The 8,969-nt window shown below is 44.9% G+C and overlaps 1 protein-coding gene and 1 pseudogene across 5 annotated transcripts in view; one reads left to right on the forward strand and one right to left on the reverse strand.

The window, feature by feature from the left end:
* Window positions 1-2,101, forward strand: part of LOC110310925 — a 6,119-nt pseudogene extending 4,018 nt beyond the window's left edge.
* Slc23a2 (solute carrier family 23 member 2) overlaps window positions 1-8,969 on the reverse strand; it is a 90,758-nt gene that overhangs the window by 50,957 nt on the left and 30,832 nt on the right. The window contains exon 1 of one of the 5 annotated variants that reach the window (XM_029472176.1): window positions 7,623-7,741. The exons of the other annotated variants lie outside the window; for them this stretch is intronic. The gene's annotated coding sequence lies outside the window, so the exon portion shown is untranslated. Of the gene's footprint in view, window positions 1-7,622; window positions 7,742-8,969 lie in introns of those variants that run through there. 5 annotated transcript variants of the gene reach the window in all.

Genomic DNA, 8,969 nt, shown 5'->3' on the forward strand with positions numbered 1-8,969 from the left:
AAAAAAAAAAAAAAAAAAAGAGTGCATACTGTTCTTATTCCCAGCTCCCAATTACCTGTGACTCCAGTTATAGGCTCCAACTCCCTCTCTGACTTCCGTAAGCATGGCATTCAAGGTTACAAATCCACACTCAGGTACACACATGAATGAATGAATGAATGAATGAATGAATGGTGTGGCAGTGAATACTTTAATCCCAGCATGAGGGAGGTAGAGGCATGCAGATCTCTGTGAATTAGAGATTCGCCTAGTCTGTATAGTTAGTCCTGAAACAGTCAGGGCTATGTAGACAGACTGTATCTCAAAAAAGAAAATAATAATAATATATTATTATATATACATATAATATTTTTACCATTAGAAAACTATATTTTAAAAATTGTGGGTACTAGAAAGGTAGCTCAGCAGTTAAGAGCACTTGCGGCTCTTGCCGAGAACCTGTTGTTCAGTTCCCAACACTCACATGCTGGCTCAGAACTGTCTGTAACTCCAATTCTAGGAAACCCAACACCTCTTCTACTCTGAGGGCTTTTACACACAAGTGGTACATATACACTTGCACAGACTCCCACATACACACAAATAATAACGGTCTTAAATTGTGTGTGTTGTGTTAACATAAAAAATGAAAGTCTTCCAGAACTCTAGCACTAGATAAGTTCCCTAATGAAGGGTGTCGAGGCTGCTACTACTCCTTACAACCTTACGAAAGGATAGACAATGCGCCAGGCTTCTGGCTGTCTGGGCCCTGACCACTCGATAGAGGGAAGGGTGGTTGACGGGTAATGACGACAATGACAGTAATAATAGCCATTTTCTATTTGTTAATTGGCCTTTATGCCAGGCACACTGTGTAACTCTTATTACATAAATAACAATTATTTCTGGTCTGTGATCATAATCTTATTTGATTTGAGTGACCACTGGAACAGAGACCTCCTGGGGCTACTACAAGGAGATTCATTTTTCAATAAGCAAAACTGATAAAAATGTAATCTCAATACCCCAAAAAACTTCTTGGAATAATGAGCAAGAACAGTCATACAGTGGCACAGCGAGGTATAGGTAGGTATGGTCACACAGTGGCACAGCAAGGTATAGGTAGGTATGGATGTAATTCAGGCCATGACAGACAATTCACTATTCACAAAAATCAGTGAAAGAGCTAATATTTTAAAAGTCTACTACATAATTACATATTAGGACTAGGGAACTCTTTTCTTGGCTTATCATTAAAGATTAAATTAAGACTGACAGATTTCATAATATAAAGTTCTTTAGATTTCAGTATAGAGACAAATCAAAATTAAGGAACAAAATGCAATAGATATAAAATAGCATATAAACATTTTTACTTTCTAAGTCAATCTTAAAAATAAGCAGAAACCATAATCCCCTGTGTACCATGAGCAGGACAGTGTGCTTCCATCTCCAGTCCCCTGAGTACAAACAGCACAATAGATGTCTGAGTCCTACTTAAAGTCAAATGTAATGATGAGCCACCTCTGCCAGTGTCATCTGCTCTAACACTCCCAATGAAAGAAAGCATGGGGAAGAACAGACACTCATATATTTCTGGTGAAAAATGAGTTGATGAGAAGGTGATTTGGTTTTGTGTACCATAAGGCTCATACTAGAGTCCTGGGGCTGAATTTAGGGCCTTGCATATGCTATGTCTTGAAAGAACACTACTTCCAGCAGTATATTCTAAGGTAGTGACTAAGACAAACACTTAGTGGCACAGTAAAATTACGATCCACTCATTAAAAACAATGCCATAGAGCTGAATTTAAAGACTGCACAGAGGCTGGAGAGATGGCTCGGCAGCTAAGAGCACTTGCAGCTCTTTACAGAGGAACTCCGTTCATCCTCGTACCCGCATGGCAGCTTCACAGCCTTTCTTATCTTACCTCTAGACCCAAGGGATCCAGCTCTGTCTTTTGCAGGCACCAGAAATGCACAAGGTACACAGACATAAATTCAGGCAAAAACACTCACATATAGGATAAATGAAGAAAAAATTTAAACTGCACAGAAACCTTTATTCATGTGGAAAATTGTTCACACAAAAAAAAAAAAAAAAAAAAAAAAAAAACAGTAAGACACTTAGACTAAGTGAGAAAAGTCCACCATACAAGGGCAACTCACTCACCTGTTTCTCTTTTGATATCAGCTGTCTAGGGTAAGCAAACTCAGAAATAAATAGGCTGCCAGCTGCCAGCAGCTTGCCAGGGCAGGAAGAATTGTTATCCCACAGGTAAGGTTTCAGTCTAGGTCAGGTATAGTGGCAAAGCCTAAAACCCAGGGGTGGAATTAAAACCAGCCTGGACTAAATAGAAAGGTCCAAACTAGCCAGGGCTACATACAAAAACAGACACAGCAGCAATTTCTGAGCACAACTCCCAAGATAAGAGCAACTTAGCGTGGTGCTTAGATGTTCGTCTGTGCTGGGGATTTGATCCTCAGTGTGCTGATGTCACAGGAGCCAACAGGAAGACACTAAGGACTCTGGCAGTTCTGGAAACCCAGTTACAAGAGATGCTATAAACAAGCAGTCAAATCCTGCAGCATACTTTTAGCTTCCAGTTCTATTGTGTGATCTCTCCTGACCCTGGACATGACGTCACCTGGCATGAGGTAATTACAGTCAGCCAAGCCCCTGGCCTTGCTGGAGCCCTGGATCTGGCCTTTTGCACATTAGCAGCATTCTGTTTAGACTTTTGGTCTCCAAAATTATGAGGTAAATCTCTTTCTTTTTAAATTACTAAGCTTTGGGTATTCTATAGCAAGCTTCAAGGTAAAATGCTATCTTTGCACCGTGGGTCAATTAAATCAAGTCTGAAAACCACGTATATAAAAGCTCTATAGTGACGCAAAAGCAGGAGTCCCGAGCCTGGATGGACTGTAACTTAAACACTCAGGGAAACCATGAATGCACACAGCAAGATGACAACACTAGTTTCAAGAGGCATGGGAAGTGCCCACTAAGAGCAGTGCAGTCTTTCCCACAAAACTAAATCTGCCTGGATCCTATACAAATGGCTCGACCCCTGCTTTGATGAAAAGGATCACCTTCATGCACCAAAGGCTGGTAAGCAAGCCCTTTGTCACCGTCTTAGCTTAAGGATTTGTTCTCTTTAGGAAAAGATCAGTTTACTTTTTTAGTTATTGGGTCTGAATGTTTGTCTGTACACCACATATGGCCTGGTGCCCATGGAGACAGGAAGAGGGCATTGGAACCTCTGGAAGAGCAGCCAGCACACTTAACTGCTAAGTCATCTCTCCAGTCCCAAAAATTTTAAGAAAAAGAAAAGCATTTCAAGAGGATCGGATGAAGCCTGGTTTCTGGTGGGGGAATCCAGGTTTCATGGCAAATTCCACTTCTGAAACCAGGTTCTGTCTACAGAGCCCCGGCAGGAACAATTGTTCAAGAAGCCATTGCCCCAATGCCTAGAGATGCCACGAGGTGACAGTCAGTCCACGGGAGGTAAACACATTCACTTACACTCAGCTGGGGGAAGAGGAAGAACCATCCAAGTGTCAGCACAGTTCGCTTGTGCATACAAAGTCTACTAGCAACCTCCTCTCTCTCTGTCTCCCTCCCCCCCCCAATGTGCGCACACACACATGTATGTGTACATGGATCACAGGCCAGAGGTTGACACTGAGTGCCTTCCTCAATTACAATCCACCTGGTCTTTTGAGTCTCTCACTGAGCCTGGAACATGTCAACTCAAGCTACACTGACCTCCTGCTGAGCCCCAGGGATGCTGGGGTCACAAATGTGACTATTTACACAGCTCTTTCCCTGGCTGGGTTCTAGGAGATCAGACTTCATGCTTGCAAGGCCAGTATCCTGTGAACTGACCTTTACACATCAGAAGATTTATGCTAAGTCCGCCTGGAATCTTCCAGCAGAAACTGCTTCCCCAAACACTATTTAAATAAAACTGGTAAAACCATCTCTCGCCTCCTCATCCTGGATTTGCCTCCCCAGCTCCAGCTGCCATCTACACTGGCCATGCTAGGTCTGATTTCCAGGCTATCTCTAGTTTCCAGATTTGAACTCAGGCGGCCGCCTCCTCGGAAGCGCTCCTGAATTGCCTCTTCCTTTTCTACATTTCCACAGCACTTGGCATCATTTCAGCTTCCTCAGCAGGCAGATGAGGGACACAGGGACAAGGATATAAAAGGCATTCACAGCTTTTAGGGAAACAACTTTTTCTAAAGGGCATGCTAGTCACAGAGAAACAACACTTAGCAGTTGTTCTCCCGGTTTATTCCGGGAAATCTCGTGGCTGGAACATCAAAGGGGAGGAGAGGCAGAGCTAGAATTAAGACCTAAATGTAGGGCTCGCAGCACCTCCGAGAGCACAGGAGCCGGCAGTCTCTGCATGCACAAGCCCTGAGCTTCCTCTCTAGTACCCGAAAACAAACAAACAAATAACAATATGGTAATCACCAGTCATTACAGAAACTCATGGAAAGCTAACTGTGCATGGGTGTACACGGAGTGTGTTCATGGGGGATGTGTGCATACAGGTGTATGTGGAAGCCCAAGGACAATCTTGGTGTCATTTCTCAGGAAATGCCCTCCTTGTTTTTCCAAACCAAGTCTCTCTTAGGTCTGGAGCTCCTGAGTAGACAGTGAGCCCAGGACCCACCTGTCTCCACCTTACCCGCAGTGATAAATACAAATATGCGTGTTATAAACATAGCATGGTTCGCTTTTCACATGGGTATCAGACTCGGGTCCTCATGCTCGTGTAGCAAACACTTCACCAACTGAGCTTCTCCCAATCCTTCTGAAAAGCAAGGTTCACATGAAAATTTATCAATCAGTGTCATGGTTTGAATATGCTTGGCCCAGGGAGTAGCACTACTTGAAGGTGTGGCCTTGTTGGAATAGGTGTGTCACTGTGGGTGTAGGCTTTAAGACCCTCATCCTAGCTGCCTGGGAGTCTTCCAGTAGCAGCCTTCAGATGAAGATGTAAAACTCTCAGCTCCTCCTGTGCCATGCCTGTCTGGATGCTGCCATGCTTCCACCTTGGTGATAATGGACTGAACCTCTGAACCTGTAAGCCAGCCCCAATTAAATGCTGTCCTTATAATGTTGCCTTGGTCATGGTATCTGTACACAGCAATAAAACCCTAACTAAGCAATAAGGTAAAAATGAACGTACATTCTAAATGCAAATATGATTTTCTTTAACTCTTTTAAAAACTCTGGTAGGGGTTGTTGTCTCTATTCCAAAGTAGAGCAACTGAGGCTAAGAGGTTGGTATGTTCATGCCGAAGAGCAAAAGTGAGCTAGGCAAGGATTTTGAGAACACAGCAGGCTTCCTGCAGAACAAGCCTCTGCTCTTTCTTCTCCTCTAGAGGCCCTGTCCTAGTTAGGGTTACTATTGCTGTGATGAATCACCACAACCAAAGCGGGGATGGGGTCCATTCATGTTCATCACTGAAGGAGGTCAGGACAGAATCCAAACAGGGCAGGAACCTGGAGGCAGGAGCTGACGGAGGCCATGAGTGAGGCTGATGCTGCTCACTGACTTACTCTGCCTGCTTCTTGATAGAAGCCAGGTCCACCTACCTGTTCAAGGGTCGCCCAGCCCCAATGGACCAAACCCTCCCCTATCAATCAGTAATTTAACAAATGCCCTACAAGCTTGCCTAGAGTCCAGTCATATGGAGGCATTTTCTCAGTTGAGACTTCTTTCTGGTGACTCTAGCATGCACTGAATTGACATAAAATTAGCAAGCAGAAGACCTGAGCTGAATTCCCAGCACCCGTGTGGGGTAACTCAACTACCTGTAACTCTAGCTCCAGGATGCCCTGTTCTAGTCTCCACAGGCATTGCATTCATGCACAGACAATTTTAAAATAAAAGTGAAATCATTTTAAAAATTAAAATGAAAACAGGGCAAAGCTCTGAAGACTGGTAGCTATTTTGGAACAAGCCAACGAAAGACCTAAGTTCCTGATTTACTGTCAAGAGCTACAAACAACTTTCTCGAATGTACTGATCCCTTGCTCCAGCCTCTCTTTGCAGCACCAGGAGCCCTCCCTCTAAGGAGGAGCACACCAGTGAGCTCTGGGTGGCTCCCCACCTCTGCTCCCCCACCGAGAGAAGCCAGGCCTGTTGGAGAAGCATTTCTGACCCATCCCTCTGAGCTCCTCTTTGGACCACACCAGTCCTCATTGGGATGTTCCTATCTTTTCCTTGTAACAAACGTCAAAGTCAAACCTCCTTCTCATAACCCCAGAGAGCCCCTCTCTACTTACTTACACCCTAGATAATTCACATGTCTACCTACTTTTGTTAGATTTTTGCCTGCTCAGTTCTCTTGATTCCCCCTCCATCTGCAAACCTCTATCTTTTCCTGCCCACCCACCTAGACTGCACTTCACCTGCAGATTTTTCCTAGATAAGGTATTTACCTAAGGGACTGATGCTATGGTTTGCCTAAACTACACTGCAATTACTTTTGTTGCCCTTGTCACCCATCCCCCACCACAGGGATAATGTTCCTAAGAAATCCTTTTCAAAGTATTTTTTCCAATGGCATACAATTCAAAGCCCAAGCAAGCTTTCTTTTTCCTCCCTCCCCCCCCCCCCCAAGACAGGGTTTCTCAGTGTAGCCCTGGCTGTCCTGGAACTCACTCTGTAGACCAGGCTGGCCTCGAACTCAAAAATCCGCCTGTCTCTGCCTCCCAAGTGCTGGGATTAAAGGCGTGCGCCACCACTGCCTGGCCCAAGCAAGCTTTCAAGACTGAAAACTCAAGGCAAGCCATGGTAACATTACAAAACCCTATGTTAATAATAATAATAATAATAATAATAATAATAATATTATCAACCTAACACAGAAACTGGAATCACTTAGAGTCAGACACCACAGTAATCATAATTTTCTTTAAACTCTCAAACCAAATCTTCTTAAAATCTAAAAACCTATAATTTGTTAAGGATTTTTAAAAAAAATTAATGTACTCCATTATAAAAGAGGCCCCAGCTCTTTATGAAATTTGTTATTTACATTTCCTTTTGCTTTCATTCTTGCTTTTCTCCAAAGTTCTAAAAGGCTGTAAAAAGGAAACAGACAGAACACACAGAGCCCTGCTAGTCCCAACAGGACTTAAGACCAGGAAGTCAGGTGACACTTCATTGCTATAGACAGCCTGTCATGCTCTGCACTGGCTCTCACGTGTATGACCAGGGGCACTGCCTTCTGACAGTTGCAAAAATGCTAGTGTTCAGTCACCAAGTTTTAAATAGTCCCTGACAGCACTGAGGAAGTCTGGACATTTCTAGTAACACATCTGGATGAACCTGAACTATAAACTACTCACCCACCTACACTACAGTCTTGTCTCTGTCTCCCTCATAAAAACACGTGTATATGCATCTCTCTCTCTCTCACACACACATACATACACACACACACACACACACACACACAGAGAGAGAGAGAGAGAGAAACAGACATATGGCCACATAGGTATACACACGGTCACAAACACACATAAGAAACAGGCACAGACATATTCAGACACAGTCCAGTAAGCCTCAGAACTCATCCCCCAAAGCAGCAGCTCTTATACCGAGCAATGGTCATACCTTCAATGGAATCTAACCGTCCTACAGTCAGTGTGCGACCCACCGCGCCTGTGCAGTCTGTGACTGTCCTGAGGTGCAGCAGGAGCTGCTTTCAGGTGCTGAAGAAATTTCAGCTCTTATATCCCACACGAGCTTGGCCAAAATTGTATAACTAACCGCACCTCATCAAATGCTCTCTGTATTACACAACAGCCACCGCCTGGTGACGAGCAGTTACTGCAGGCCTCCATTATGGTCTTGAAACCAGGCTTGCAGCAGGCTTCTTCAGAGCAGGCTGGGTCTGTCACAGAACCCCAGCAGCTGTTGCGGTTGTATTTCTCAAACCCAAACTAAGAAGAGAAATTAAAACCTATCTTTTCAAACAGTTCAGATGAGCAAGTCTGCCCTTGCTGCTGCCAGCTCACTGGAAAGGGAGATTACGTCTACTCACTGACAGTTTTTCTTTCCCCCTATCAGGGCCCAAAGACATCAGATTGCAAAACTCAAAGAATTGCAGTGATGTCACGGCACGACCCCATCATTACAAAGTAAGCAAAGTCAACAAAAATAAGCTCTCACAACAAACCACACAGCCCAAGTCCCTGGGGTGCGGTAGACAGGGCCTAACTACAGTCCCAGAGGAGGAAAAGACTGCACAGACAGACAGACAGACAGACAGACAGACTGCCCTTCCTAGTCTTGATTCCATCACAGGGCCAGCAGGCACTGAAGTGAGGCAGGGAGTACCTCCCCTCCTAGAGCGTTCCCGCATCTGTCCCCATCTCTTACAGTAGACTGCCCAGACCAGAGGGAACACAGACAGGCTCAGGTGAGAGGCAGGAGAGGCTCTGCCATCAGAGCTGCACACCTGAGAAGAGGGGACCCTCGGCTAGAGAGAGAAGAACCAGGAGAACAGAGAGGGCCACTGTCCACACAACCTTGATGAAAGTGCTGTTGTGTGGAGGGAAAAGAGGCCATGGGGCCAGAGGAGAAGACTCCTGGAGCAGGGGAAGCCTGGAGAAGAAGAAAGGGACCCCAGAGGGCCAGGACACTGATCCCCCACCCACTGAATCGTCAGTGGACCCAGGAAGCCAAGCATTAGTCAGAATGCTCTGGGGATTCCAGAGAAGAGGCGCTGCAAGGATGTAGAGGAACTCTGAGAAGCAGAAATGAGAAAGGGCTGTGGAGACGGCTCCCTGGTTAACAGCACCAACTGTTCTTGCAAAGTACCAGAATTTAGCTCCAAGCACCACAGGGTGGCTCACAATCACTAGAACTTCAGACCTGAAAGATCCAATGCCCTCCTCTGGCCTCTATGATGACTTCATAGGACAGAGATACACAGACACACACACACACACACACACA

Source organism: Mus caroli, chromosome 2, assembly GCF_900094665.2.
Source record: "Mus caroli chromosome 2, CAROLI_EIJ_v1.1, whole genome shotgun sequence".
NCBI classification, from domain to species: Eukaryota; Metazoa; Chordata; class Mammalia; order Rodentia; family Muridae; genus Mus; species Mus caroli.